The sequence below is a fragment of the Microcebus murinus genome, chromosome 1, assembly GCF_040939455.1.
Source record: "Microcebus murinus isolate Inina chromosome 1, M.murinus_Inina_mat1.0, whole genome shotgun sequence".
NCBI classification, from domain to species: Eukaryota; Metazoa; Chordata; class Mammalia; order Primates; family Cheirogaleidae; genus Microcebus; species Microcebus murinus.
Window position 1 is genome coordinate 36,403,623 of NC_134104.1, and position 14,466 is coordinate 36,418,088.

Sequence of the window (14,466 nt, forward strand, 5' to 3'; positions counted from 1 at the left end):
AACATATTGTCACATTTTCTTATAACCTCCACACCTAGCCTAGTTTCTTGTTCCACTAAGTATGGTAGAAGAATTAGTCAATCCTTGCCATAGTAATTTTCTGAATGTGAATAAAAAAATACACTCACAGAGCAATTAAGAAATTGCTTGATAATGAATACATGTTTAATATATAAACATAATATATTTATATAAGAAAAGGCTAAGAAAGGTAGTTTTAAGAATAAGGAATTAAAAACAATGTATAAAAAATAAAAATAAAAACAATATCTAATGATACATTAACTGTGGGTTATAACATATGTGTATAAAGGCACTTAGAGAGAAGCTCCTATCAGCACTGGAATCCTTGAAGAATACTTTATGTAAGAGGTGAACCTAGAAGTGGTTCTTGAAGGATGGATAGAATGCACATTTTAGAAAGTACATAAAAATAAATTAGAAAGCATAAGTAAAGATATGGAAGCAGGAATGTGTACAGTTCATTTTAGTATAGTGGGGAAACTTCTGAATGAAAGCCCTGTGCTTTAACAGAAAATGGAGGGAAATAATTTGAAGATGATGTAATAGGCAATGGAGTGATCACAAGTCATTACAGTATATGATTATGTAAAACCTCTAGTAATAATCACATATATGTTCATTTAGTTATTCTCAAAAACAATTATAATTCAAATTATAATATGCAGGTTGCAAAGTATTGAATATAGGAAAGACAATTTACCATTGGAGGACTGCAACCATAAATTATATTATAGGTGTTTGTCGATTCTTGTCAGGACTCAAGCTAGCTAGACTTTTGAAATGTAAGCATATATCTGTACCTTATTTAATGCCTCCCATACTTCCATCCCTGCTGTTCCACACATATCCATTTTATTTGAATGTCTTTTCTCCACTTGTATATAAGCCTGCAGGAGACTTCAGGACATAGTTTATCTTATGCCTATGTTTTTGCATCTACATGGTGTTATAAAGGCAAGAAATGACACTTTCTGAAATTAACTGTGCCTCAAGTAGAAATTGAAATTTTATTTCTTACTGTTTTTGAGAATGTTGTACATTATGTACAGATAATATTATAGAAAGGACTACTCAATGCTTTTATTGTCCAATTTCTATATCAAGGCAAATGGTCTTCAAATGGAAAAAAAAAAAATGGAAAAAGAGAAAAAAATAAAACCCAAGATAATATAAGAGCAGATGGTTGCTTAAAAATAGTTTCTTTCTCCTGGCCCAGAAAAAGTATTTTTTAGGGAACTGAGGGAAGTTTTAGAGAGGATTACATCTCATTCATTTATCATTATGGAGTCATGGAAAAATGTGTTCTGAATTTTTTTTAAGGAGGAATGATTCTATTCCAAAAACCATAGACTGTTGAATTTAACATCAACTTCCCAATAAAATTCTTAAACAAACTCTTAAAATAGCAGTTCATTGACTTTTAGATTAAAACAGAAGTCTCTGGGAGTCAGTTAGCAGTTATTAGTAATGGCATAGAAAATTACCCTAATTTTTCTCTTTCTACTTTTTAAATGTGGGTCACTATACCAGTTATCTGAAGACGATAGTATAATAGATCTGAATGTTATTAAATCACTTGGCAACTACCTCTTTTCTTATCTCTGTAGAAACTGTTATTCTGAAGATCACTAATTATTCTTCAGTGGCCAAATCTAATGATGGTTTCCCACTCATATTACTAAGTTTTTCTGCTGAATATATATTGATTGTTTTGATTTTCCATTTATCTTGGGTCAGTGGCTCTGTATGTACTTGAGTTTCTCTTTTAACTTTCCTTTGCCTCTTTCTTTCTCTCTACTTCTGTATCTTGTGAAAGACAGGTTTCATTCAAGTTACGTCTTTGATTTTTGAAAAGATCACCTATTACAGTGTTGGTTCAGCTTTCCAAATCTGAACTTCCTACAAAATAGAGGACACTGACATTTTCCAGGTGGTTGTGTGCATACAACCAACCTCTCCCATTGTTGTTAATTGTCAAAGCAAAGACAAATGACCCAATCAAGTTGCTTTTCTGAAAATTTAGAACTGGAAGGGGATAAGAAGATAAAAGGAAAAGTGAAAGAAGCAAGAAGAAGAAGAGAAGATGGTCTGTCCCTTCTGTTGCTCCTATGGCCATATGTTTTGCATGTGGATTTGACAAAATGAATTCAGTCTGTGAAATAAGAGAATGAAACAGCGATGTAAAAGAGTTAAAGATCGAGAGACTGATCTACTGGTACTCAAGCCCCTTGTTCTAATATATTTCGAAGCCTCTATTTTATTTTTGTCCTTTGGGTCTATGTTTCCCATAATGAAGTTTTCTAATAGGTTTCTCTTGCCTACAATTAACAGAGAACCAATTAATAGAAATATTTTCTTTCTATTAAGTTTCATTAGTTGACTTCTGTTATCACTTTTCTGGACTTGTTACTCCTACTAAGCTCCTAAATGATACTTCATCTCCTTGCTGAACATTTTCTCCTTTAATATTAGAAACTGATATTCTTCTTATTTATTTATTTCTTTTTGCAAATCAGAACCTTCTGGGCTTGCCATCTCTTCCCAAGACACCAATGTTTGTCTAATTCCCCAGGCTAAAAAATTTGAAACATGTTTAAATTCTCCTACTTAGTGGCCCTCACATTCAATTAATTATCAAATTGGCCTAATTTATCCCCATAGTAACTTTTACATGGATCCTTATTCTTTAAAACACTTATTCCTAGGAGGTTGCCTGAAGTAGTTGTCTCCTGCTTCGATTCTCAACACTCTACAATTTATCCTACATTTGCATATCATGCTGAATTTTAAATAAGATTATCAATGTGTTATCACTTAGAGAAAAAAGGTACCTTAGAGTACTCTTAAATTGTCTTTGTATAAAATTATTTTATTTCACTCTACTATAAATTTATAAAAATATACTTAATGTTTCTTTATGACTACATTGTTCCAAGATCTTACAGATTTTTTAAATAGTTTTATCCCAGAAAATATATGTTTAGTCTTTAATCCTGATTTAGGGACTTTATTTTTGATTCAAAATTGGGCAACTATAGTGGGGATAACATTTTATGCCATTTCTTGAATACCAGCCTTTAGCTATTATTTTCAAAGTGAATATTTTAAATTTCAATAATCATGTAATCATTATTCATTCCTCAAATAAAATTAACATAATTATTCTGACTTTGCTTAAGAATTAAAAGATAATGCAAAGCCTTCAGCTATCTAAATTGAGATATATATGTGGTTCAAAAAGGAATAAGTATCTCAAATTACTTGGTTTATTACATAATAGTCATGCATAATATTATCAAGTAAATGAGTTTTTCAAATGAGAATATTAAAAAATTTGGTATTAAACCAAAATATTACATTTGGAATTTCAGGTTACCCACCGTATTATACATTTTGAGGGGGAACTGAAGTGCTCATAAGAAGTTGAAGTTGAGACATTGCTTCAAACTATTCGGATATTTTATCTTAAGTGAGTTGCCTATATTTTAGCTTATAGAGTACATCCTGTATATTAAGACATTCATTTTATAGTTAGACAGGCAGACTATAGATTCTTGGTTTTGCAACTCACTAGATTTGGGCACCTGGACAATTTGACTAACTTCATTTAACTTCACTCAACATTCAGTTGTTGTGATGATTATAAGGAATATATTATAAAAAGGAATTAACCTAAGGAATGGTACATAGTAAGTATCAGTACATTTTACCTATCATTATTTTTATTATAATCATTATTATTATAATTTAAATATCCATGAGAAAATGTAAGTAAACATAAAAACATGCAATGCAAGTCCAAAAAATAAATATTTTCTAAAAGTAACAGCTATATTTTACCTTCATGATGGCATTCATATGTTTAAATTCATTTATAAAATTAAAATAAACACATAAAATAAAAATGTGAATGATCCACTAGGTGTACATTATTTTTCTTCACTTTTAATATTAAAACCCAAAGTATATAAGCAGTATTACTAAAAATTTTCAACCCAAAGTTAAAAGAAAGGGAAAAAAGTTAAGAAAATTATGACACTGAGGTTTACATAATACCTAAAATGTAAAAATATCTTGCTTTTATTACCAGTGAAGAAATTGAGCAATAAAGCCATAATATAATTTCTTTCTAAAATAAGACTCAACTCCTTTTGTTGAAGCTATAGTTAAAATTTACAGAGTAAGAAATCATCCAAACTCTTGCATAGAAACTACAAAATCTTCATCAAAAGTAATAATAAAGAAACAATTATTGAAGCTTATGCTTATTTTACTCAAGACTGATCTAAGGGAATATTGAGGTGTTAGAGAATTTAAAAGCATATTATGTTTCTGTAACACATACTTCACTAAGGGCTCCAGGGGGAAAGTCCTGAGATGGTACCATTAGGAAGATTACTTTCTTAATCTACCTTTTAGTTCATCTCACTTCTCCAGGAAAATTTCTGAAGGCACAGATATATATGATAGTGTGATAATGTTGATAAAGATAATAAATTACTGCAGCATTTTCTAACTTTTGAAAGAGTGAATAACAATAACAGTTATAACAACTAATCTTCCCTGAATGTTACTATGTATCAGGCATTATGCTAAAAATTTAATATGTATTTTCTAATTCAAACCCCACAAGCCCTCTGAGATAGATACTATTATTATCCTCACTTTTAAAATGTGGAAAATAAAATAAAAAGTTAAGAAATTTTTTTAAGTTCACAAAATGAGTAAGAGGCAGTGCAAAAATTTTAAACCAGACATACTGGCTCCTAAATTTAAGCTTTTAATCTATTAAATCTTCTAAAGAGACCAGATTGCTCAATACTATAATTTACCTAAATCTCACTTCTTTAAATGAATTTACCAGGGTCCCCCCCATTCAGATACAAGTCGGGTTGGCATGAGGATAACGTAGAATGATGATGAGTTGATAGTGAGAACAAGGACATCAGACCTACTTAGTGTACACTGGCTAGGAAAATATTCTCCAGGTAGATTTATTATTTCTCATTCTTTATTCTCATTTTTCATTTATTCTCTTTCTCATTCTCTTTCATTCATTCACCTCATTGCTAACTTCACTTATTCCCTTTTGGGAAAGTGAGTAGGCAATTAGTTTCGCAATAAGATGAGTAAAGTTCTAGAAAAGCTTCAAGGCACAGCTAATGTAAAATGCTGAACTCAGAAGAGGTAGATAGGGAGGGATAAAGAGTGTGCTCAGAAAAATTTTATCATAAGATGATTCAACAGGTCAAAATATAGGTAATTTTAGTTGTTTCTGAAGTACAGCTTCATTTGAAGTTTGAAGTTTGGTTTCCGTTTTTTATTTCTCACTGTATAGTGATTTTGACATGTGTTTGCACTATGGAGTATCTCATTACTCTCTGTTGTGTAACTGTTCTCCTTCATGTTGCACAGTACAAACTAGTCTAGGTCACAATGGAAAGACACCTCTAGATATTCCATTTGCAAGTCTGAATGAATATTATTTTTCAATTGATTTAATGGAGCTGCATTTTCTCCCATCTCTCTTTTCTTCTTGAAATGCAAATATAGGTTTGAGCTTTACTGTGGGTGTGAGGTTAAACACAACTCATTTGCCACCAAAACAAGGCCCAATTTCATATACCAATTAGAAATTAGTTTAAGCATTTTTACTTTAAGTTTATATCCTAATTTCCACTATAAATAAACCATTATAATACTTTCTTAGTCTCTCTACACACATCTCATCCGAAAGGAAAGATCTTCTGGGACTCAATTTATTCAATTGGTTCATGTCATTCTATCATGTTCATAAAAATGATATTTGCTTATTTTATGGCAGCCGTGTGGGGGTTCAGAAAGTCTGTAATTAAAATCCCAAGGTTTGTGGCTTCTTACAGGTTTCTAAACAGAAAAAGTCTATAATAAGGAAAAGTATAGTGATCAATATGTAGCAGTTAGTCGGGCATTTAGGGGCTTTTTTGAAACACATGCTATAAAGCTAAAAGTTAAATTATGCTAAAAATAAATGCCACTTTATATTTCATGTCGGAGGAGGCTATGGTTATATATTTTTACTGGAAAAAGAATCTTTGCCTTGACATACTAACATAAAATATTTATCACCAGCAAAGTGTACAACTAAAAGCTTTGCAGAAGGTTAAGGGAGGTCCTGGGTTCTTGTATCTGACCTACTATTTCTTTTCCCTGTAAAATAGAAATTAAAATAGCAATACTGCCTACCTCATAGAGTTATAATGATCAAAAAGAATATGTGAAAGCACTTTTAAAACAGTCAACTGGTATCCAAATGTAAGTAGCTTTTAATTAAATAAGGCATCATTACAGAGACAGGAACTTCATATTCAGTGATGAGTAAAATGTGATGCCTGTACTCAGCCTATGACAATGATTACTATGTATGAAAAACCTTATAATAATGAGATAACTTTTATGCTTTTTCTTACTGAACTCTATCAGAAAGGAGTGAAACAATGTTTCTTCATTTGATGAATTTTTATTGAACATCTATATGGTATTTTTAGTCTATTCAGGCTGCTATAAGAAAATAATATAAACTGAGTAGCTTATAGACATTTATTTCTCACAGTTCTGGGGACTGCAAAGTCCTAGATCAAGGCACCTACAGAGTCAATGTCTGCTGAGGGCCACTTTGTGGTTTCCATGCAGCACTTTCTCGCTGTACTCTCTCATGGTGGAAAAGGCAAGGCAGCTCCCTAGGCTTCTTTTATAAGTGCACTAATCCTACTGCGAGGTCTCCTTCCTTGTGATGTAATCACCTCCTAAAAACCCACCTTCTAATACTGTCACACTGCTTATTAGGTTTCAACATTTACATTTTGGCAGGACACAAACGTTGCGGTGATAGCCCTGTGCTAAGATACAAAGGAGAGAAAAATTATATACACATATATACATATACATTTCTTAATTTTTACTTCATGGGGCTTCCACTCATTCAATCATTCATTTATTCTTTTATTCAACATTCTCAGCGACTCCTGGAAATATATCAAGGGGAAAATGTTAAATGCTATAGTATTTCACATACATAGCCATTATGAAGAAGAAAATAAAGCAGAAAAGTGAGACAGCAATGCTAGGGCAGAGTAGAGAAGACAGTGGTTCTAATTTTGAATAGGGAGGCCAGAAAAAGAGGGCATTTGAGCAGAGAATTGAAGTGGAGAGAGAAAGCCATGAGGATATGTGGGAGAATCATCCCAAGAAGAGGAAACAGCAAAGTACAAAGGCTTTAAGACGATAACTGGTCTGCTTATTCAAGAGACATTCAACAGACCTGTGATTCTAGAAAATCATGGGCCTGGGAGAGTAAATAAGAGAGAAAGTCATAAAGAGGATGAATACACAAGTCCTGTAAAGATTTTGGGCTTCCTTGAACTGCAATGGGAGTTACTGGAAAATCAAACAGAAAAGAGATAAACACTGACTTAGCTTTAAAAAGATCAATTTAGTTGCTCTGGTGAAAAGAGACTGAAATGAGCATTGTTAGGGTGATTTTCAAGAAACCATAGGACGAATGATGACTGTGGAATTAAGAGTCATAGCAATGGAGGTAAAGTTACACCTTGTAGAATTTGCTGACTGGAAGTGGAACATGATATAAAGGGTGGAGTGTAGAACAATATCAATTTTTTGCTTGTTTGTTTTTGCTTTTCCCTGAAGAATGGAAGGACAAAGTTACATTTGCAAGATGGAGAAGACTAGTAGAAACATGGGAAAATAAAAAGAGTTCAGTTTTCATCATGTGTAGTTGGAGAGACCTATTAGGCATTCAAGTGATGATGACAAGTAAAAGTTGGCTTAAAGAATGCAAAATTTAGAAAAAATTCTACACCATGGATAAAACATCTAGAAATCATTAATCTATGAACTGTGTATAAACCATGAGATTAGATGAGCTTGTCTAATGCACAAGTGTAGCTAGAGAAAAAAACAGAAAACTTAGTACTTAGTCTCTCAGATATTCCAACCTTAAAGAGATGAAACAGAGGATGAGATATAAAGCAAAGGAGTCAGAGATGAAGAAAAAGCAACAAGAGAAGAAAATGTCCTCAAAAAATAAGTGATATTCAACAGGGACAAATGATTGTGATGAGTAGAGATAGATGACAACTGAGAATTTGCCACTGAAGTTAGCGATGTGGAATCAATGGGAAGCTTAGTAATTGCTAATTAGTACAAAATACAGAGATTCATCATATAATCATTTGAAGGAATGTAAATGTAAATTTGCTACTGTAAAACAATAGCATAATGGTATGCTGAGATTCACTTACCCAGACATCTACCTCAGTAAAAGAAGGCTATGGGAAAGACTTCTTAAGAGGAAGTCACTGTCAGGAGAAAGCTGAAGAACCAGTTGTAACTAAGGAGGCACAGTGGCCAGGCGTGATGGCTCACACCTGTAGTCCTAGCACATGGGTGGCTGAGGAGAGAGAACTGCCTGAGCTCAGGAGTTCAAGACCAGCCTGAGCAAAAGTGAGACCCTGTCCCTACTAAAAATAGGAAGGAAACTCCCCCTCCCCAAAACCAAAAGAACTAAGGAGGCAAAGAAAAGAAGGAAGAACTGCTTACACCAAGGGAATGTCAGCAGGGACTACAAGGAAGCCAATATATTTCCCTGTGGAAGAATCAGTGGGACCCAGAGTTAACTGGAGAGAAGATAGATAGCCAGACAAAATTCAGTGCCTTGAAAATCCTGTTACAGAGTTTTCTTGTTTTTTGGTTTGCTTGTTTGTTTTTTCCTATTCCGAGAACACTGAGAAGCCATGAAGGGGCTTTTAAAGGCAATAGAGATATGAGCTGCAGGATATTCTTACATTTATATTTTGAAAGAGATTACTGGCCACTCATGAAGAACAAATTAGAAGAGATTACTACAGATGACAAAGAGACAAGTTGAATTGCCTGGAAAATTATCATAGTGTAGGGAGAAATGATGGCAGTTTGGCCTAGAATGAGATATAAAGCAAAGGAGTCAGAGATGAAGAAAATGTTAGTGGTAACATTAGAGATAAACAGGCAGATATGAAAGAACAGAAAATATTTTCAAGAATTCAATTGAAACATTTAGCAGGGGGGATAAAAATTCAACATGAATTAAATAAGTTCCCTTAAATAATTTTAAATGATTTAAAATACTTAATTATTTTTTATTTCTCTTGCCATCTATACTGGAGACCAAAAGGTAAAAACCTAGAATGACAATCCTGGTCTTGTCAACATGTTAGCCCACAGAAAAGTACATGTATGTTCTACTATGGAAGAGAGGTGAAAGTGAAGGAAAAATTACTAATTGTATTACTGAAAAAAAAATACCAGATAAGATCTTTTTCCCTAAAGTAGTTCTTGCCTATACTATTGATTTTCATAATTGAAAATTTCATATATCTGAATAATTCAGGGGGAGGGAACTTTTGATTATTAGTAAAAATAATTTGTCAAGAATAACATGCTAAAGTTCATATAAAAAAGTTCACATCTTAATTGTATATCCTATTTTGAACACAGATTAGAAGTTATTTGTACACTTGATTCTTGATTACAGTGCAATACAAGGTTATGCTAATGACATCAACGCAGTAATAATGTGTGTGGCATAAGCTTCAAAAGAGTCATTAATTTAACTCACTGCTTACATGTTTTCTTATCCTGCCAAGCAAAAATCACCTCCTGGCAGAATAGGATTCCAAATTATTACCATGTAAACTTTTTTCTCTAAGATGGGTTAACCATCTGATGGGCATTGTGTTCAATTAATAAGCATGCTATCTAGATTCAAGGCAGGAATGCTGTTTGGCTTGAACAATAACCAAAAAGTTCATGAAGTCATTATCTTCCTCCTCAGCCAGAACTCATCTTGGTAAAGACTGTCAAATCTGGCTGCCTAACAAGAGTTTGGGAATCCCAATAATGTATATTCACAATGGCTTGTGTGCCTAGTTTGTGATAGCATATTCAAATGAAAACTGAGAAATAGGAAGCTAATATCTGTGTATATTAGATACAGCTTCCCATAGAAATAGAAATAGATGCTTCTTTGTAATCTGATGTTTGAGATTTGCTTGTCAGAAAATAAAAATTGCTCTTCATGCATGAAATTTTTTCCTTATAAAACTGGAGATTCATTTAGATTTAGGTGAAATATAGCTGGGATAAAAGAGTTTAAAATTATTTACAGTCCTTTTGGGAAGTGTTAACAAGTGCTTTGGGATTTTTCACACTCAAATGTTATTTGATGCATCTGGTGCAACAGGTGCATGGCTAATAGGTCATTTCAGCATGATAATTTAACTCCATATTTATTAGAGCAAAATATGTGTTTAGTGAGTATTTCTTCTGTCACTACTCAATCATCATAACTCACCCCTTCTTTTCTTCTCTACCTTTTTTTTAAAACAAAACAGGTTAGGAGAACATACATTTAAAAAGTCCTAGTCATTTGCAGATTTCTTAAAATAAAACAAAAGAAAACATGTATACTCCTAGAATAATAAGAGATATACCCAAAGCAAGTATTTATTATAAGCTGCAGTTGTTCTAATTTAAAATCTACCAACTGGAAATGCATTTAATAACAAAGAAATTCATTCACACTTAACTATTCATCCATTCATTTCTCAAATATTTGTTGAGTTTATGTGAAAGGCTCTAGTCAAAAGTAGTGGTAGTATATTTTATATTTTGAAGTCAAATAAAACTTAACAGATACATCATTCTCTATGATTTAAAATAAACTATATGTAGCAGCAAACATAAATATATATTTAGAATATAATTTTAAAAGACTATAGATGATTTTCACAAAAAAATTTCCCAGAAAAATAAACATCAGCATTTTGCCTTATATTAGGTCATTGGCATTGTCTTCCTAAAGCATGGCAGAACGGAAGGTTATGATAATTTATATATTCTGTTATTAAACTTTGACTCATGCTGATTCACATACCAAAATACATTTTGACTGAATAGAGTCATGCTGCTTTTGTTGTTGAAAAGTTCTCTGTAGCCTTAAAGAAAACTGTCATCATGTAAGTAATGTTTCCAAGTAGATTGAAGTAAGAACATTAAGTTTTAAGATGTCAGTCATATTATCATTATTACTTCTAAAACTGAAAGATGAATATATTAAGATATATTCTGTTAGTAAAGTTTAAAAAATTTGTTAAGATTTGTTTTCTTTAAAATGATAAAACTTGCTCAGCACCATCAGTAGTTTGTGCAAATATAAATGACAGATCTGAAATTAACTCTGCATAATTGGAGAAGAGAAAAAAGAAACTTAAAGTGGCTTGGAAATGAATAAGATGACAATACCATTATTAAAAATACATACAAAATGTAAGTTGCGTTCATTGTAAGGAGCACAATATTAAAGGGTGCTTTTGTTTTTGAAAGACAGTAAAACTATTTTGATTTTAAATATCAGAGCATTTATAGTTGCAGGTGAGGTAGCATTGGAAATAAATAAAATATAAATAATTGTCTAATATGAATAAAACAAATTAGCTATCCCATGGGACACATTCTATTATTGGTAACTTTTAAAACAGCAAAGACATGTCAGAAAATCAAAATTTAAAAATGTGAATTATTATCAAATTCTGTGATATGTGATACTCAAGTCTGCATTCAAAATGATCACTTTTTTTTGTTTCCCCCAGTTACTGGAAGCCATATGCAAACCTGATCCCTGATGGGAAATGAAATATTTAATTCTTACCCTTTAATTTCTTTAATTCTTAAATATTTAATTCGTACAAATAGCTTTCGCTTAATCAGCTAGTTTTTACCCTGGAAACAGATATGTTATAAATAAGAGTATGAGATATTTAAAAGTATAAGAGTATGAGATATTTAAAAGTAGCCAAATGCAACTAATGTCAGGGTCAAACAACTTAAATCAAAAGAAGGATAAATTATAGCATTCTAGTTGGAATCCAGTTGGAATGAATAACCAAGTTGATAATGTTTTATTTTATAAGGAATTCAGTAAATCAGAATGCATATCTCTTTGATATCTGTAGCTACAGTATGCTATTCCTACTCATTTGATCTTATAGAATGTTTTAGTCTTCCAATAGGTAAACTGATTGTATGCCCTATTTGCATGCCTTGTCACATTGAGCACTGTAGTAGCACTTGGTCCAATAGCTTCAATAATGAGGAATAATGAATTCTTCCTGGCACTGTGGAGAGTACATGACTCACAGTTTTCAACACTAATTCCAAAAGTTTGCTTAAGTGACCATTATTTCAATCTATAGTGTCTAATTCTTTAAGTTTGTTATTTGGGAGTCTTTAAGTGTTGCCTTATCTACCTTGGTAGTTATCATTATCATGTACATTGTTTTGTTTTCTCTCTCTTTTTTCCCCCAACTTCTTTTGTTTTTCTTTTTTTCTTCTTTCAACTATAAAGAAGATAAGGTGCTAGCCATCTTCTTCATGTAACTATGTAGTTTACCACCAGATCTTCCAGGTTTTCAAATTACCATAAGAATTCACGTCCATATTTAAGAGTTTCAAATTCCTAAACATCAGCTGGCTCCCTTCAATTGATTGTTCTTATCTTGAACAAGAAATCTGCCCATATCACTTACCTCAAATTACATGGAGCCAACTTGCTTCTGGCTGTCTATAGCAGCTCTCTAGTTTCCCTGCTCTGATTAGTTTCTCGCATCTGTTATTCATATACGTGTTTGCTTTTAAGTCATATTCTCTACATTCAGACTTGGTTCTATACTCATCTGATCTAGCAGCTTTCTTGAAAATAGTCCAGAGAAGCACAGGTAATTCTTGCCCGGGAAACAGTTCTTCCCCTTTCTCCAAATGGACAGGCACTTTTATGTTTCCAGGTGTGTCTCAAATATCCAACCACTGAAATACTTATTATCAGTTAATAAGATTAAATTGAACCACACTATGAGCTTTCCTCAAGCCTATTAATTTCTATTATATTAATTCCCATTAATAGAACCCTAGGCATAGAAGAGGTTGAAATTCTTCAGGTATATGACCTAAACATCTAAGATGATTAAGTATCATTTTCTATTTTACCATAAGAAGGTATAATTTCAGCCAATAGCTGCCCTGTTTATATTTTTGAAACTTCTCTATATAATTGGAAAGTACATTAGTGCAAAGTCACTTGCTCTTATCTTAGATTTATTTCCCCTCAGGAGGAAAAAACAATAGAATGACTTGTTATTTGGTTTCCAAATAACAAATGATTTCACATATGGAAAATTCCCTGTCTGTACCACTACCACCTTATATTATTCAAGCTGAGATTTAAAAATCAAATGTACTTGTTACTCCACCCATTTGAATTATATATTTTAGTCTGACTCACATAAAAAATAAAATTGGAGCACAAGTACATATAATTTACTTTCCTTTAAAAAATCATTCTACAGTTCACAGAGACTATGGAAACTACTATTTCATAAACTATTTGAATTATAAGGAAGCATGTAGTGAATTTGTAAATCCAAGACACTTCTTTTTATAAATTACTACTTCCTTAGAAGTTCTAGAGGGATATTAGTTATATGTTTGTCCAGTAACTTGACTGTCTATTATGTGTTAAGCACTGGTCTAGTAGCTAGATTCAAAAATAAAGGGATTTTTTCTAGCAGTAACCTAACAGTCACTTCCCATTACCAGATTATAGAATACAAGAGCACACACTGACTTTTTCAGGAGTTTTAAAATAAGTATATTGCTATTTTATTTGACTCATTAGAGGTTTTGACCATTGGTCAGAACAAGCATTATAATAGTGTCGTCGAGGGGTTCCTATGCCAGGTTGTAGGCGTTTGCCTGTAGAGGTATTCTTTTACATTCAGTGGGCACATTTTGCCTGATAAAGAATGTTATAGAGGTTATGCACACATATCTTTCTACATATGCTAAACTTTCCTGAGACTTTATGTTGAAAGCCACTATAAAACAATATTCTAGCCCAAGCATGGTAGCTCACGCTTGTAATCCTAGCACTTTGGGAGGTTGAGGGGGGAGGATCACTTGAGGCCAGGAATTTGAGACCAGCCTGAAAAACATAGGGAATTCCTGTCTCTACAAAACAAACAAACAAAAAAACAGAAAAAGTAGCTGAGTGTGGTGGTGTGCGCCTGTAGTCCCAGCTACTTCGGAGGCTGAGGCAAGAGGATCACTTGAGCCTGGGAGTTCGGGGTTGCAGTGAGCTTGAGCCGCTGCATGCTAGCCTGGACAACAGAGATCCTGTCTCAAAAAAAAGAAAGAAATATTCTAAATAGGTCACTGATTATAGTGAAACGGTTGTTTATATTTCTCTATTCTGTATCTCTTACATGTATCATCTACAAGCACATGATAGACCCTTAAAATAGATGATAAATTAATTTGAATTGGTATTTTTAAAATAAACTATTAGCGCGA

General features: G+C 32.6%; 1 protein-coding gene across 4 annotated transcripts in view; it reads left to right on the top strand.

The window, feature by feature from the left end:
* CADM2 (cell adhesion molecule 2) overlaps nt 1–14,466 on the top strand; it is a 1,045,662-nt gene that overhangs the window by 750,518 nt on the left and 280,678 nt on the right. The gene's annotated exons all lie outside the window — the stretch shown is intronic.